The 17,947-nt window shown below is 39.3% G+C and overlaps 1 pseudogene; it reads right to left on the bottom strand.

The window, feature by feature from the left end:
* The window catches only part of LOC129405889 (uncharacterized), a 98,646-nt pseudogene extending 94,814 nt beyond the window's left edge, over positions 1 to 3,832 (bottom strand).
* Positions 3,833 to 17,947: the final 14,115 nt, after the last annotated feature.

The following is a 17,947-nucleotide window of genomic DNA, read 5'->3' as shown; positions in this document are numbered from 1 at the left end:
ATTGTGTGAAGGCAGACAGGTAAGGATTTCACTATTAGTGAAACTTAACCTATTTTCCCATTTTATTGTACTTTTTTCTTTTCATTATTCTTTCGGGAAGCATGTATATATTTTTTTGCAACCAAAATAAAAACGGAGACCAAAACCCACTAGCCTTGTAAGAAGTGCCATTACATATACGTATTCTACAGAAAATGTGTTTTAAAGCTGAAAAAGCTGTACTGGTAATAGGGTACATACAGGCAGAGGTGTTTTCTCACTCTGGTCAGTGTTCTGCAGCAATAGAAACTAAGCCTGGGAAGAATAAAGTGGTTCCAGGTATGAAGTAGAGAAAACCGTTATTCTCAGCATGATGGAAATAGACCAGTGTTGGTTGGAGGAATGTAGCTCACGAGTCAGAAGAGGGGCTGGTGCAATAGTACAACAAATAGAGTGCTAATCTTGTATGCAGTCAACCTCAGGTTCGATCCCCAGCTTCCCATATAGACCCCTGAGCTTGACAGCAGTGATTCCTGAGTACCACTGGGCAAAACAAAATAAAGCAAAACAAAAAAAATAATACAAGGGAGTCACATAGGGGAAGTGCTGAGGGAAAAATTCTCCACTGTGGTCAGACGCTTAGTGACAGACCTGACTGAGCTGCTGAGGGAGAGATGTACTGGTAAGATGCCCCTGCCCTGCTCCCCCTACTAAAACCTCAAGACCCGTTTATTAGTGGGCTGAGTTTAACCACAGAAAAATGATGCCTATTAATGCTACTTTTTTTGTGTGTGTTTTTATGTTTCCTCCCAGCGGAAATAGTTTTACTCCTGATGTCTAAGCCCATGAAACTATATGGTAGCAAGTTTCAAAGGAACTCAAGGTCACTGGAAATCAGAAGATTTTCATTCCAAATCTGAATAAGTAGCTACAGTCTCTCATATGCAGAGGCTAGATCTTCCAAGAAAGACTGAGAATATCACCTGTGTCCTGAAGTTTCCTAAGTATAGACCATCACTTGTATCACTTGTCATCCCGTTGATCTTTGATTTGCTCGAGCGGGTCCCAGTAATGTCTCTATTTGTCCCTGTCGAGTGCACGTGTAGCCCAATGAGATCTGCTCGCTCCAGGAACAGGAAGAGCCTCAAACCATTCATTCAGGGTTTTGATGAAGAAGTCTGACCTTCTCGTAGGTGGGATGTCTTTTGACATCCTGTGGAATCCAGTCAGTAACAGCTTTAGCCCAGAGGTCATCTCTGAATCGCATTACGTGTCTGGCCCATCTGATTTTTGATGCCTTGGCAAATAAGACAATGTCCCTCATTCATCATCATCGATGGAGTTTGGAACTCTGGATTCCTCTCTCATTTGAGTGAAACGTGGTACTCCAAGCATAAGTCTTTCGATTCCTCTTTGGGGGACCTGAATAGCGTTCTCATCCTGTTTTCATATGGCTCAGGTCTCTGAGGCATATGTTATTGCAGGGAGAACCGTGGAGTCGAAAATATGTGCCTGGAGCTGGAGGTTCTTCATCCTCTTAACCACTTCTTTGACACTCTTGAAGGCATTCCAGGATGCTCACCTCCTCCTGCGCAGTTATGGCGCCAAGTCGTTCCTCACGTTAAGTTCTCAAACCAGGTACACATAGCTGCTGCATTCAGAGATGTTTATTCTGTTGAGAGCAAATGGAACATCAGGGACTAGTTTGTTTTCAAGAACATTGCCTTGGTGAGATTCAGTTGCAGTCTGACCTTTCCATACTTGCGGTCGAAGTTGGCCAGCATTTGTGCTGCTTGGCTAATGTTTGGTGTTATTAGAACAACATCATCAGTGAAGCAGAGGTGGTGTAGTTGATTATGTCTAATTTCAATCCCATTTCTTCCCATTCCAGTCATCCCATGATGTTCTCGAGGGTGGCACTGAAGAGATTTGGTGAAATGGTATCACCCCACCGAACCCTTCTCTTTATGTCAATGATCACTTCCTTGTAGAATGGTGAGATCCTGGTAGTGAATCTGTAATAGAGCTCATGGATGATCTTTATGTACTGAGTTTGAATGCCCTGCTTGGCTAGGGCTTTGATGACCGCTTCAGTCTCAACAGAATCAAAGGCCTTCTTTAAATTGATGAACGTTAGACAGAGCAGTATCTTGAACTCTCGCTAAACTTCAATGAGCTTGGTCACTGTGTGGATATGGTCAATCGTGCTGAATCCTTTTCAGAACCTGGCTTGCTTGCATGGTTGTCCTTCATCTACTGTTCTGCCTATTTTATTTGGGATGACTCGAGTGAACAACTTGTAGACGATGGACAACAGGCAGATTGGGTGATAGTTGCTGATGTTGTGGATGTCTCCCTTCTTGTACAACAGGACAGTCCTGCTGGTTTTCCATTGGGACGGAAACTTGCATTCGGACAGGTAGTCTGTGAAGAGCTGAGCCAATGTATTGATGAGCACTGGTGGTAGATTCTTCAGGTGTTCGTGTCTGACCTTGTCTGGACTGGGTGCTGTACGCTTCTTTACTGATAAAATAGCGTGTTGGATTTCGGAAGGGAGGACGTTGGGAATGACATATTCAGACTACGAAATTTGGTATGTGGGCAGTTGGACATGGCTGTCAAAGAGATCTGAGTAGAAGTCATGAATAATCCTCTCCATTGCCCTTCTGGAAGATGTGATAGATCTATCAGGATGTCGGAGGGCAGTCATCTTGGTCTTGTAGTTGGTGAAGGACAGGCAAGCACTGAAAATACTTTTCCCGGCTTCTGCTGCATCAGACAACACTGCTGCTCTTCTCTCTTTGAGGTCTTATTTTATTGCTTCTCTGCACAGCTTTGTGAGCTCGAACGTTAGCTTGTGGTTGCCTGAGGCTCATACCAAACCTCATTGGTGAATGAGCTCGAGAGTTTCCGAAGACAGGAGTCTGTTTGTGGCTTTCTCAATCTGGCATTCTTTGCACGGTTATGGAGGTGCTGAACCAGTCGATGGTATTCCTCGTCGATGTTGTCAACGATGGCATCTTCCCACGTAGCCGCAATAGTGCCAAAGAGCTCCCAGTTGGTGGTCATTCTGGGAGTTTTCTTTTTAAACTTAAGCTTTGCAGACCTTTCTCCAGGCTCTGTGAAGTAGAATTTTGCATGAAGGAGATGGTGATCCGATCACTTTTGGAATTTTGGAACAACAGCGACATCGGTCAGGCAAAACCTTTGATTGAATATTATGTGGTCAATTTTGTTGTGGAACTGTCCACCAGGAGACTCCCATGTCCAACGTTTAGATTCAGCCTTCTGGAACTGTGAGTTACCCTGGATGGTTTTGGTCAACATGTTGAACTCAGACAAGTCTCACCCTGTTCGTTCCATTCTAGGCCATGGGTCCCAATGTGGAGTTCTTTGGCGACCTTCTTGGTCCTATCTTGGCATTAAAATCACCAACAATGATCTTGTAGAAGATGTGTTCTTTTTTATAGAACTTCTCCAGCTCCATGTAGAACTCAATTTCTTCTTCATCATAGTTGGATGTTGGTGCATAGATGATGAAGATAGAAACTGCCGGCAGTGAGCCACATCTATTCAAGTGTAATCATCCGATTTGGGTTATTAAGCATTCTAATGAATCAATGCTCATGGCCAAGTTCGTGTTGACAATGACACTGATGCCATCGACGCCTCTGTTGTCGCACGTTTCGAGGAACAGTTCTTCTCCAGTGTCGAAAATTGTGTGATGTGATTGATGCCTTTTTGTTTCTGTCAGACCAATGATGTCATACTTGATCTTCTGCGCTTGCACCATAACGTCCTCAGTTGATGCTTCCAATGCCAGCGTATGTGCATTGAAAGTACAGACAGTCATTTTATTCTTTCTTCATTTTGGCAGTCTAGTTTATCCTCCTTAACTCTGCCTTCCTGGGGGCTCTTTTGCTGTCAGGCAAATGAGGCCCATTTTTGTTACTGTTTTTGGCATATCAATTATGCCACGGGTAGCTTGCCAGGCTCTGCCGTGCGGGTGGGGTACTCTCGATAGCTTGCCATACTCTCTGAGAGGGATGGAGGCTTTTAGGGCAGCTTCCAATCGCCCTTACAGTGTTTCCATGGTTCACCCCATATTTGAAACCCATCAAATATGGGGCTGAAATTATCGAAAATGAGTATTAAGTGTCTTATGGTGTGTCGAGTGGTCCGGAAAGCGGCCTGGAGAGTGGCGGTGGCTGGGTAGTGGAGGTAGTGGAGGTCTGCTGGTGAGGTATTTATCTGGCTCCGGTAGGGTGGGGCGTCTGGGTTTGGTCTCTGGGGCGCCGGAGATTGAAGGAGGCAGACAGAGGATTTTGTTTCCGAGTCTTGTTGATCCTGGAGTCCAAGGTCACAAAGTTCTGCTTTACCTGGTTCTGTGGGGCTTCACTCATGCATGAGATTTAGCCCAAGTGTCCGGAAAGTGGCCTGGAGCGTGGCAGTGGCTGGGTAGTGGACCCATAGTACAGAACATATATTTTATTTAATTAACTTTTGTTTTGGAGACACCACTGGCTGTGCTCATGTCTTATTCCTGTCCCTGCTCAGGGATCACTCCTGACAGCACTAGGGGTTTTGTGGAGTTTCAGGAATTAAACCTGGGTCAGTCTCATGCAAGGCAAGAGCCCTATCTGCTGTACTATCTCTTCATCCCTCAAATGGGTTTTAACAAAATATCCCAAGCTGTGGAGCTAATAGTTGGGGATAATCACTAGTATTATTTCCACTTACTCTTAGGACCTTCTCTGAGAACTAAATGGGAAAGATGGTCAGGATTTGCCATTCATGGTTCTCTGTTAAAATACTTTATATATTAAAATGCTGCCACATTCTTCTAAAGACTGTGAATTTGATAACTTGTGGGAATAAATGATACTTTCATTTTAGTACTATGTAACATTAAAATGCTGCCACATTCCTTTATAAATTGTAGAATTTAGTAGTTTATGAAAGAGAATAAAACTCGTTAAATGTAGGATGATTTAAATGCCTTAGTATAATTAATTCAACACTTATTCAGTATTTAAGATAATTCTGAGCGTTCTGATAAAATAATTACAATTTCTATATATCAAACAATTCAAAATTTAACATAAGTGAGTTTGATATAGACGTTATATTACTTTGCTATAAATATTTTAAACATATTATTCCAGTTTGTACACAATGTCTCATGAAAATGTAGACATTGACATAAATGAAAAATGAGTCAAGGAACTGGGTTGATTTGTTTGTTGTTTTATTGCATATTTTTCCTATTTATGACATTTTTGGGGGGTGGTCATGCCTAGCAATTCTCAGGGGTTATTTCTGGCTCTGTGCTCAGGAATTACTCCTGGTGGTGCTCAAGGGACCACATAGGATGCTGGGACTCAAACCCGGGTTGGCCGCGTGCAAGGCAAATGCCCTATCTCCTGTGCTCCAGTCCCATCCTAGTTATAAAATGTTTAAAATAGTCTCTTGCCACTTTCACTATGGATAAAAACAAAGACTGTCAGTGTGATATTGACTGTCAGTATGATATTGTCAGTTTTAGACCTAGGAGAGAGTGTAGGTGCACTTAGGTTGACTGACAGTGCAGATTGTATATATACCAATACAAATCCATGTATATGGTCTTCCTGATGGAGCTGATAGGGATGAGAGGAGAGGGAGGAAAATGAGGACTGGATTGAGAGAAGGGCCAATCATGGAGGAAAGTCTCTTTTGGAATACTGAAAGCAGGACATCAGTTCTGAGTTCATCACTGTTAACTGAGGAAGAATCCAAGCATCGCCATTATGTAGGGTATCATTTGGGACAAGCTCTTTCAGCTTTGTTCCTTTAACTACAGAATACAAATAAGAAGCATAATATATTTATAGGCCTATTTTACTGATTTTTAGAGAAAGTATATATGTTATGTTATAAAGTATATGTTAAAATTTTCTGGAATCTGGCACAAAGATCAGCTGACAGGTGAGGACTTGTTTACAAGTTTTACTTGATTTTCCTGTCCTTGTGATTATAGCCACAAAGAATTTGGCCTTGGATATGAGCTGGAGAACAGTTCAGTGAACATAGTAATACTCAGTTTTGTTACCTTCAGGACTCTCTGAGTATATTTTCTACTCTGTAAAATATATGGACGTAACATATTTCATAGACACATTGTGATAGATAAATAAAGATATATGTAAAATTCTTCTCTAGTTCCTAGTGTATAATAAACAGTGAGGTAATGCTTTTAATTTTATTAATTAATTAATTTATTAGTATTTGGGCCACACTGGCGGTGCTCCAGGTTTACTTTAGGTTCAAGGATTACTCTTGGAGGGGCTGGAGCGATAGCACAGTGGGTAGGGTGTTTGCCTTGCATGCGGCAGACCCAGGTTCAAATCCCAGCATTCCATATGGTCCCCTGAGCAGCGTCAGGAGTAATTCCTGAGTGCAGAGCCAGGAGTAACCCCTGTGCATCGCTGGGTGTGACCCAAAAACAAAAACAAAAAAAGGATTACTCTTGGCAGGCTGGAACCTGGGTCCTCTGCATGCAAGACGAGCACCTACCTGCTGTAGAATAGTTCCAGCCCAGATGTAATGCATTTTAATGAAACAAGACTAAAAAAAATTGTGTACTATAAGTTCAGGGCGAGAACTATATTTTCCAAATCTAGAGCATAGTTTATAGAGTGGGGACCGAAGAGCTTAAGTTCTTGCTAAGGAGGTGGGATTGTTAGTTTGAGAAGAAACAATTTTGGAGAGAAGTCATGCTGATGGAATCTGAGTGTGGGGCTTCAGGCACAAAAAATGAGAGAAAATGAAGACAACAGGACCTTCAAGCATAAAGAGAAAGTTAAACAGCAATACAGGGTCCATAAGGTCTTGCATTTTTAGTTGTCAGTTGATTAGTTTGGATTTCATTTTAACAAAAAAAATAGATCATCTTCTAGAGCTCTCTCTGTGTTTATAAGATATCCTTCCACAAATTAGAGTTTTATAAAGGATTATAGAAAATATCAATCATTTATTAGGATAAAGCCCACTTTCTTCATGAAGGTTAAAATAAGACAGCCTTGTTTGCATATAAAGGTTGTTTTTTAAATAAAGATAAATGGTTTAAAACTAATACATAGTTTTCTTTCTCCAGCCCATCCCCCTTAAATCACAGTATGTTTAAGATAAGTTTAATCAAACAAGACAAGGAAATTGGAATGTATTTGGAAACAGAGACAAAAAAGTTTTGTGCTTTGCATTCTCTTATCAGTCTTTCCATTTTGCTCTGGGCGCAAATCATTTCTTGTTTAGCAGATGCATCTCAAGTTAAAAATCACTTACACAAAAATACCCAGACATACATACAGATCATAATAACTTCAAAATTCTGCAAGCTATACATCTCAGTTCTTTATGAAAGCAAACAATCTGTTTCCCCAATATCGTGCTTTTAATCAGTAACAGATGGGTCAAGTGTCCTTATGCCATCTTTGTCTCACCATGATGATTTGAAGTAATTGGCATTTATTTATCTTGTTTCTCACCAAGTTTTGAACTGACATTCCGATATTCCATTTTCTTTCCCATATTTGCAGAGCACATTGTATTTATCCCTGCCATTAGATGATACTTATGACCTATTATTATTTTATCTCTCTCATTATAACCTGAAAGGCAAAAACTTCCTTGAGGTATTTGTATCTCTAATGTTTTTAGTCTGAATAAATGAATGGTTCAACAGATGATTAAATAATTTGCATTGATTTTCCTAAAATAAATTAATTGATTTTCATATTGTCTTTGATATTAGTGTACTTTCTGTACACACATGATACAAATAACTAGAACTCTCTACCAAAAGAAAAAAATTTTAATTGAGGTGTATTATTGATTTGTAACAGCTGATTCAGGTATACAGAGAAATTATTTCACATTTGTATATATTGCTTTGGGATCGTTATAATGTCTAGGATATAAGCCCCACAATACATAGGTACAAGTTTAATTTCATGTGAGAATTTTTGAGATATACTTACTTAAGAACTTTCAAGTAACAATGCAGTATTATTAAATCCCATGATTTATTTATTTCAAAGGAGGGATTTCCATCACTGCAGCCTTTCCTGAGCTTCTCATTACAGATCTCATGGGAGCACATAGACCCCTAGCACAGATGACCAATGTCTTTAGAAAGCAAGATTTTATGAATCTGAAAGGATCTAGGATATATCCATAGTATATTTTTCCTTGGGTGTAATTTGTAATTTTACTCTTTTTTTGCCAGAAGTTGTTATTTCAGAAGACCACCCCAAATTAGGAGGAGATTGTCCCAATTCAGCTCATAATTCAGCAGTTAAAACACAGGGGAATCCATGCTGTTCGGTTAATTAGTCCTATCATCAATCTTGACAGAATTCTGGATGCCTCTGAGAATACTTTCTTAGACTAGAGGCTTAGAATGTAAGACAGTGATCATTTACAGAATCCAGAGATTTGGCCCCTTAGACATTATTCAAATGAGAGGAAACTAGTCTTTTAGCAAATGAGTAAAATAAAACTTTAAAATATTCATCACGCTTCTGATGATTTTTCTTTATTTCCTTTTATTTATAGACAAACATCATTTAAATCTCCATCTCTCCAAGTCTATGTCCCTCAAACCTCCTTCAGTTAAATTCTACTACAAGATTTTTTTGCCTATACAAAATTCACCGAATTTCTTTAACATACAATCTAAGAATTTTCTAAGAGCTCCTCTGCCCCATTAGACCCTGTTCACCAAAATCAATGTTTTCTTTTTTTTTTTTTATTAAGTTCTCCCTTGGACTGAGGAGATAGCACAGCGGGGAGGGCATTTGCCTTGCATTCAGCTGACTTGAGTTCGATTCCTCCGCCCCTCTCAGAGAGCCCAGCAAGCTACCTAGAGTATCTCGCCCATGGTGTATTCGATATGCCAAAAACAGTAACAAGTCTCATAATGGATACGTTACTGGTGCCCACTCAAGCAAATCAATGAACAACAGGATAACAGTGATACAGTGATTAAATTCTCCCTTACTTTTCTGTGTTAATTTGACTCAATTTACCCTAGAGAAACTCAAATTTGTGTCAAAGATAATTGATTAATTTGTGAGAAAGTACAGTTAGGACATAGAGGAGCTACATATGACAATGACAACTGGAAATGATCACTCTGGACAAGAACTGAGTGATAAAAGAAAGTAAAGTGATAACCTTTCATTAACAGCATTGCAGGCCACAGTGCCTAAAAGGAAAGAGAGATAGAGAGATAGAGAGAGAGAATGAGAGAGAGAGACTGTGTATGTGTGTCTGCCATAGAGGCAGGTTCTGTGGGAATGGGGGAATGGGAGGTATGAATACAGGAAGGAAACTGGGAATATTGGTGGCAGGAAATGTACACTAGTGAAGGGGTGGGTGTTGGAACATTGGCTGAAACCCAATAATGAACAACTTTGTACTGTGTATTTCATAGTGATTCAATTTAAAAAATATCTTGGTTCATAAAAACTAACCAAAAATAAAAGTAATTTATTAAAAGTTACAAGGACTAGTTTAGCATCAAGCAGGGATTGACTTGAGACTTGTTAAGCAATATTGGTGCAATGCTTCAAGTTGGTTGATGGAGAAGCAGAAGTAAAGTAAAAGCCTAAGTTCTTTCTTGCCTTTTCTATAATTCTGCTAGTATCAGAAGCCCAGACAAATCATCAACATGGAAAAGAAATCTGTATCATCACCAATAGTGAAAAAATCATGAACCCTACAGAACAAGTCCAAAGGAAGCCCATAAGAGAATTAAAGAATAACAAAGAACACCAGATGATGGTGCTAGCTATACTCTGTTCTAGAGACCACCTGGAATGCCAGATGTTGCTTTCATAAACTTTTGCTTTTAGGACCACCACTAGGCTAACCCCTAGTTCATTTTCAAGGCAGCCTACTGGCATTCATCCTCAGGATTTCCCCTTCCCCCAAAACCACCTTTCCTAGGAAATGCTCCACCACATCCTTTAATGGTGCCTTTGGTACCTCTACTTGGACCTACCACACCTGGAATTTCTCATGACCTCCTTGCTTACCTGGTATTTCATGCACTCTGTCTAACTTGATTCTGTGACTAAAGGAGATAATACAAGTACTGTTATCATCAACAACAAGCCAAGAATTCTCATTCCAAGGAAGAGATGACTTGTTTTTGCCCACAGTCCCGAAGGTACATCAAGAAAGTAAAGGGATTACTACGGATCTCTAAAGAAAGTCAGAAGATGATTCCCCTGGGTTTTTTTTCAAAGCAGCCTCTAAATCTGGTCCATCTGTTTCTGTTTCAGCATAAACAAAGTATGAAGTTTTTGAAGCTTTTCTGAAATAGATGGAAGGGCTACTGTTATAACTTTGAATGTTAGAGCAGGCTTCTGTTAAATCAGGTGTTCATGAACAAAGAGCTCTAATTAAACATAGGCAAAAAAGCTACTTTCACAGATAGAATAATTTTTCATTTCAGTTTAAAGAGTACAGTAAAGTTAAACATTGTTAAGAATTTACTTTCTCTAAAGAGAGGGTATTCCATGCAAAATAGATTGATTATTGGAAGCAGTTAACTGCTAAGCAGTTAAGCTAATAATATTCATTCCCATTCATACAATCATTTTCTTTCTGCTTCTTTCCACTTCCAGTTATTTGGAAATTTGTGATCAGGGCTCTTCAAGACTCATTTGTTCTGACTCTCTTCTTGTGGTGTTGTGGGCAGCAATATAATGATTTATGAAGAAACAATTTGTTTCACCCCATCTTGTCAATTTGTTTTGCCCATTTTTGTCATTCATGTTTTATTTATCCTTAATGTTTTCTTGTAAATATTTTGTCATGTTGTAGTGGAAAAAATTGCAATGTCATTTCCTAACAGAAATCAAGATACTGGAGAAAAATGTATAATCTTTAAACTTACTGCCCATTGACTTCTAACTTAGAGTGTTTCATAAAATAAATAACAAGTATTATACTGCCCTCCAATGAAAGACATAAAAAATATGCTAATCCCCCCACATTTTTTGGATTCGCTTTGTGATTTAATTTTCTTTACTAGCTTCATGAGATAGGAACATTCCAGCCTATAAGTTTCTACTATCATGCTTTTGAAAGATTAATACTCTTTCAGACTTCTAAAATCCACACAAGTTCCTGAAAATGAAGCTGAGCCAAAATTGGGCCACCCCATCCTGCAACATTATCTGTATTTGGGGAGTAGAATATGCTTGCTGTCATAAGTAATATGTATGTCACTGAGGAGGGACCCCAGAACCTTGACAGAGTTTTACTACGATTATGTGGTATCAAGCAGAGCAGTTTGCAAATAGAGTGTTACTGCTTAAATAAAATAGTAACATTTGACTACTACAGTTTTTGTGTTTGAAATAGTCATATAATTTTTTTGTGGGAGAAAGGAATTTTAGGCCATTTGGAAGTTCTCAGGGACATTCCTGGAAAAAATTAGTGGGGAATTTGTGGTATATGTGGTGCCAGGGATTGAACCAGAATGGGACGCATACAAGACCAATGCCTTAACCTCTGTAATATCTCCCCAGCCACAATCACACATTAATTAATCAGTTGTGAAGAAACTAAACAAAAGTGACAAGTAAGGGTCATTATTATATTAGAATTAGAATTAGATGTCCTTGACCTTCTAGACTTATAAATTGAAGCACTGAGAAGGGAGAATTTGTTTTGCTCATTATTGAATTATTAGTACTTGACATATAGAAAATTTAAACATAGTTCTTTATAATGTAGTTTTAGATGACACAAAATTAAAAATAATAAGCCAATGATCACACATTAAAATGGTAAAAAGCAAGAAAGGATAGCATAATTTTTATGAACGGGGGAGAATCACTTTATAAGAGCCCTCATGAGAACATTGTAAGTCAGTAGATACTAATGGGAGAAGAGAATTAAGGTAATCAGTGATGTGTTGGCAAAATTTCACAAATGAATATACAAAGAAGAAGAGGATAGATCAGTGGTAAAGGTCCATTTGTCAAGCATGAGATATAGAATTTGATCCCTGACACCATCCCATGTGTAATAAGTGCAATCTGAAAACACTTGGGATTCCTGGTGCCAAAACAAAGTATATGATCCCTGACACACTACAACCAGGTGTGTAATAAAACAGCAACTGAAGTGTACATTCCTGATGAATGCCATAGCAAAAGGTGTATAGGAGCCATGACACATGCCAGGCATTCACTACTCTACTCCTTTTTTGGGTAAAGCACCAATAATAGCACAAGTAACAACCATAGAAATTGATGAAAATTCTGCTTATTTTTCTCTCAGTCTTTGAAATAAAGAATTAGTCTTATTTGGAATTTAAACTAAATGAGCCCCAGAATCTCAAAAAAATGAGGAAGACCTAAAATACACACTAAACTTTACTTAAGGGAGGCTAAAGAGATAGTCCAGTGGGGAAGGTACTTAACTTGCAAATGCCTGACCTGACCCACTACCACATATGATTCCCTTAGTCCTTAGAGTGATCACTGAGCTCAAAGCTAGGAGTAAGCAGAGTTGCATGTAGCCCAAATTTAAAAAAAATAAAAATTAAATAAACTTGGCTATGATTATACAAGAGACTGAATAATTATTTGAAAAGACATATGGATTTATAAAGAGATCTGGGAATTTTGTTATGTCAGTGGGTAAAATAAATCAGATAGGGTATTTCATGAATGAATAAAGGTATCGGTAAATTCATACAGAATTATATCTCATCTTGTAGCTCTGAAGTATTTTTAGAGAAAATTCTTGGCCTTTACTCAATTACCAGTACTTATAGTTCTTACTGAAAGTACTAATAACGGTATCCTATCCTTGCTTCTATTAACTGTGATTGTTATGTATGAGCATCACACACTTGATTATGGTATTAGTACATACTTGCTTGTGTTGTGCCAGAGATCATATTTGTTGTGATTCTGAAATAAACCATAGTGATGACATGCCACAGGTAGGTTAATGCCAGGGATCAAATTTAGAGCCTCATCCCACTCTACCACTAATTCTCTACTTTTGAGCTACATCTCCAGGATCCCCACTCAGATCGATCTCCCTCTTATAGATGGAACTAAAAGATTGATTTATTTACTTATTTATTTTAATAAATGCGAGCAAATGTTGGGGTTCGAGCGATAGCACAGTGGGTAGGGCATTTGCCTTGCATGTGGCCAACCTGGGGTTCGATTCCCAGCGTCCCATATATATGGCCCCCCAAGCACTGCCAGGAGTAATTCCTGAGTGCAGAGGCAGGAGTAACCCTTGTGCATCAACAGGTGTGACCCAAAAAACAAACAAACAAATAAATAAATAAATGTGAGCAAATGCTAAGTAGGGCTACTTCACAAACTGATATGCAATCAAGTTAGAAAACTTAGATTTTATTTACAAAGAGAACTTTATATATCATAACAGTCTTTTTTGGGGGAGGGCCATTTTTGGTCACACTGTTAGGGCAGGGCTGCCCCAGGCAGGGCCAAAGACAATGAAAACCGTATATTTTCCACTCAGGCATCTGCTATCTGCTTGCTCCAAGAGGAATGTGCGTTCTCCTGAGCTACGACCATAAAAGGGTATCATCTAAACAGATAGCCTCCAGGGCTGGGCTCAGCCCTTGGACCTTGCAGGTGCTTACGCAATTGTGACCTGTAAATCTATAGGCTAGACAAGCAGATAGGCCTAGTGGGATTAGAGGGAGAGGAATGTCGAATTATGAATTTACTGGCTAGGGAATGCGCAGGTTTTCGCACTTTCGCCATAAGGGCAGACATGGGCCTATATAAGTAACCTCTGCACCCTGGGTCAGGGCCTTGCCTCTCACATGGGACCTGCATATCACTGTGTGCGTGTGCACGACCCTAGCTAGCCAGTTTAATAAACTACCCGCTTGCTGATTGCATTCCTGTGTGGTCCTTGTTGGCGGTCAGAGATCCAGAACTGTGCCCTAACAACACCTAGTAATGCTTAGGGACTACTCCTGGCTCTGCACTCAGGAATTACTACTGGCGGTGGTTGGGGGATTATATGGGATACTGGGGAGCAAACCTGGGTAGCAAGGCAGAAACCCTACCTTCTGAACCATCACTCCAGCCCCCAGATCATAATACTCTTTCGTCCGAGTTTATTTAATATTCATTAAAACTCCAAATCCCAATGAACTTTCTTTTAAAATATAATGTATTATTATTTTCCAAATGGAATATGGTTTTGTTCTATTGACTTGCATGGTCATTAATTACTTCATTTTATTTAGAAATGACTGTTGCAGCAAGTACTACAGAAGAAAGCAATAAATTTTAAATACTCTGAATTATTTGTAATGAATTATAAAATAAAATATTTAGAGCCTTAAAAAAAAACTCCAAAGGCAAAGTATTTTTTTTGTAGTCTAACAAACACAGAAGATACACAGAAAGCTGGAAATCATTCTCTTACCAGCTCAACACTTTGAGGTAACTAACACTAATACAAATGGTTCTAAGTTATTCAATTTTTTTCAACTTTTTGAAAGTGCAAAAAATAGCATGTATCCAATGAAAATCATACTTTGAATTTTAATCTTCTCCTAGACTACTGTAATGCAGTTGTGATACTTTCTCATGATACTGGGCAGCACAATGACCCAAAGTCTCAATAAGACATGTGACATTTAGGGTGAAAAACTATAGAAAACATTTTATAGATTTTGTATTATTGGATTTTATCATTTGTAAGCATTCAGATCATGTTTAAGGTTTTCAACCTTTCAAACCCTGTGGATAGATAAAGGTCCTTAGAGAGGTGATTAAATCACTGTGTTAAATAGAAACACCTTTTCTGTGGAGTAGCAGGAAATTTCTGTGGAATTTTCTGTGTGTTGGCATTAGAGGTTAAATGCTGCCTGGATACCTTCTCCAGATGGAGCCCTGGTGACACTGAGCTTCTACTAACAGGGCTCCGGTATGCGGGACTGGGACATATCCAAACCCAGAAAGCGGCCTTGCAACCTTTCCTGATATACAAAATATTTGCTCAGGAATGGCTCTGCCACCCCTGAGCGTCCATTATCCCAGAGGCACATAAACCAATCTCAGAATGCAGCGGCTACTGGCAGATATTATCCTGAACTCTGAACTAAGCTACGGCCCTGTGTAGCCCCGGGAGGAGAAGGGTTTCTGTCCTTCGGCCTTTTCCCCCCTGGACAGCATGGTGATCGCCAACATTCAGAACCAATTGGTCAGAGAGGTAGGACTTTGCAGTGATGGGACGGGATGCATGGGGAATCTTGGGATGGGGGAGGCAGAATCGGCCCTGCCTTCTGCCCAAATGAGATCCTGAGCGGTCACTCATGAACAGCTCCTCCGCTCCTGAACAACCATGACCCCAGCGCCACAGAAACCAATCTCAGAATGCAGCGGCTGCTGGCAGAAATACCTCTGGACTTAATACCAGAATTCCAAATCTGAGCGGCTGCTTTCAAGACCGTGTAACATCATATGCTCTTTGTTACCAACAATAGAAAACACACAATCTAATGATGCCATTCTGACAGGTCTGACTGTTGGGGGAAAAACTCCAAATAATGATAGTGAGTTTCCTGTCGAAAATTGAATGTAATCAAAGTAAGGCAAGAGTAAAGTGAAAATCATCTGCCACACAGGCAGAGGGGGAGTGGGAGGGAGGTATGCTGGGGTTATTGGTGGTGGAACATGTGCACTGGTGAAGGGATGGGTGTTTGAGCATAGTGTGACTGAGACTCGATCCTAAAAGCCCTGTAACTGTTCTCACGGTAACTCAATTAAAAAATAAATTAATTAATTAAAATAAGAAATTAGAAATGCAATCTTCAGAATACGGGGGGGATAATTTAAGTTTAGCCATTTAAAAGTGCCAGAATAAAACAGTATTCGATATCTTTAAAAGCAGAGTGCACAATAAGCAAAAAAAATTAATCAATTATGTAAACAGTAAAATGTCTTTTTTCCAAAAAATCCCCACTTATCAGCTGTCAAAAAATAAAATAAAATGAAAATAAATGCTGCCTGGACTAGGCTAACCTATGATGTTTTGTAGATTAAGTGTATTAAATATTTTGACTTATGAGAAAGTATAAGTTCTAAGTATGCATATAACTCAGAAAATTGTTGCTCTAGTTTGATATTTTTTGAGCATCTTTTAGGAGAGGATTTTTCAGGTCATGGGTTTACCCTCTGTATATCATAGAATAATTTTTCTTGATCCTGACAAGAAATTTAAGTTTAGTAACATAGAATAGAAAATTAATGAACAGAAAACTCTGAATATGATAAGAATAAGTATTGTCTTACAAAAGCTTGACTTTATATAAAATATGTGCATATCATCTCATTGTAAAGTATAGATAACAAAGCTTGCTTCACGGGTTAATTTATCTCCTTAGAATGATTGCTGGCCATTTTAATGGAAGCACAATTTTGATATGTCATTATCATTGCTTAGAGCTACAAAATAAAACGTTGAGTGCAGTTGTGTCAGCACACTGACCCTTGAATATTCCTGTTTCTGGAAAATATTCTGCTACCTCGGGCAAGAGGAAGATTAATAGTGTACTGTGAAAATTGACTACAAAAACACCACTAACACTTCCAAGCAACATCCGCATTCTCTAAGGCTATCCAAAGCTACCAGCTCCTCTCTCCTGGTATAGGTTGACCTCCAGTATCCCCTGCTGCTCTCTCCCGTCGTACTCAGTATTTAACCAAAATTCATACCTACGTACAATCAGGGTCCTTCAAAAATTGCCTGAGTGTGAATATAAAGCCCTATCAGAGCTCTAAAGCCCAACTAGAGCCTGAAGAAGACATGAGAAGCATTATTCTAAACTGAACACTGCTTGAAAATTTCCTTGACTTTTAATGTTCATTGGAAATGAAGGATTGGGTAAATGATGACAAATGAAAGAAAATGTATATATATAAAAAGTGTGTGAGGAGAATAGAAAGAAAGATAAAGAACAGTGTTGGGGATGGGCTGAGCTATCAGGGCGAGCCCATGTGGATTGTACTACAGACAGGAACATTTTCCCCCTTCAAGCTGCCTTCAGAAAATAATTCCAGTATTTTGTAAAGGGCAGTGTTCCTTCTCTCACAGAAGCCTGGCTGGTCTTTGACATGCAGATCTCAGGTGTTAGCCAGGCTTGATCTTTGATATTGTAAATTGCAGGCTTTGGCCCAGCCTAGTCTTTGGGATGTAGATTTCAGGTGGGGCCCAGTTTGTACTTGAAGTATAGATTTTAGGTGGAAGCCCAGCCTTGTTTTGGGGATGTAAATCCAAGTGCCTGTAGCCCAAGAAAGGTTTTGGTTTGGGTTTTGTATCTTCTTTCTGGAGGCCAAAGTTACTGGCCTGCAGATGCAAGGAAACAATGCATATTCTACTGCCTCAATGTTCTCCCTGTAACTTCTTTTGATGCCTTTGGTGATGTCACTGTCTTGCTCCCTTTAGAGGTACCATGATCAATAAAAGGAGATCACAGGGCTCTCTACATTTGTCACAGAGTCAGAGAGAACCTTGGCCCTCCACGAAATACATTTCTTCCACGTTCCTTGCCTCAGTGCCTCTGACCGCACGAATATTCACGGAACAGAACAGGAGTTTTAAAGACCGAAAATAGCCAATGTTCCAAAAGAACAAGTTTGAAGGAACTTGTCAAGCTGAAGTTCAAACTAAATCTAATCCTGAGGGTCACTTCAAACCTCCATCACTCCTTATTCACATCCTTATTCACAACTATAGCTGAGTGGACGACTGGTAACTTTTTTGTGCATCTATGCCATGGCAAAGGATGTAAATTACTTATTAGATTCCTTCAGAGATTTTTAAGCTTAGTGCTTCCCATCTAAAGACCTATCTTTTCCTCAGTTTTCCACAAATACCCGGCTCTCTGCATGCGTTATAT

This window comes from Sorex araneus, chromosome 6 (genome assembly GCF_027595985.1).
Source record: "Sorex araneus isolate mSorAra2 chromosome 6, mSorAra2.pri, whole genome shotgun sequence".
NCBI classification, from domain to species: Eukaryota; Metazoa; Chordata; class Mammalia; order Eulipotyphla; family Soricidae; genus Sorex; species Sorex araneus.
This window is presented reverse-complemented; position numbering and strand designations above follow the sequence as displayed.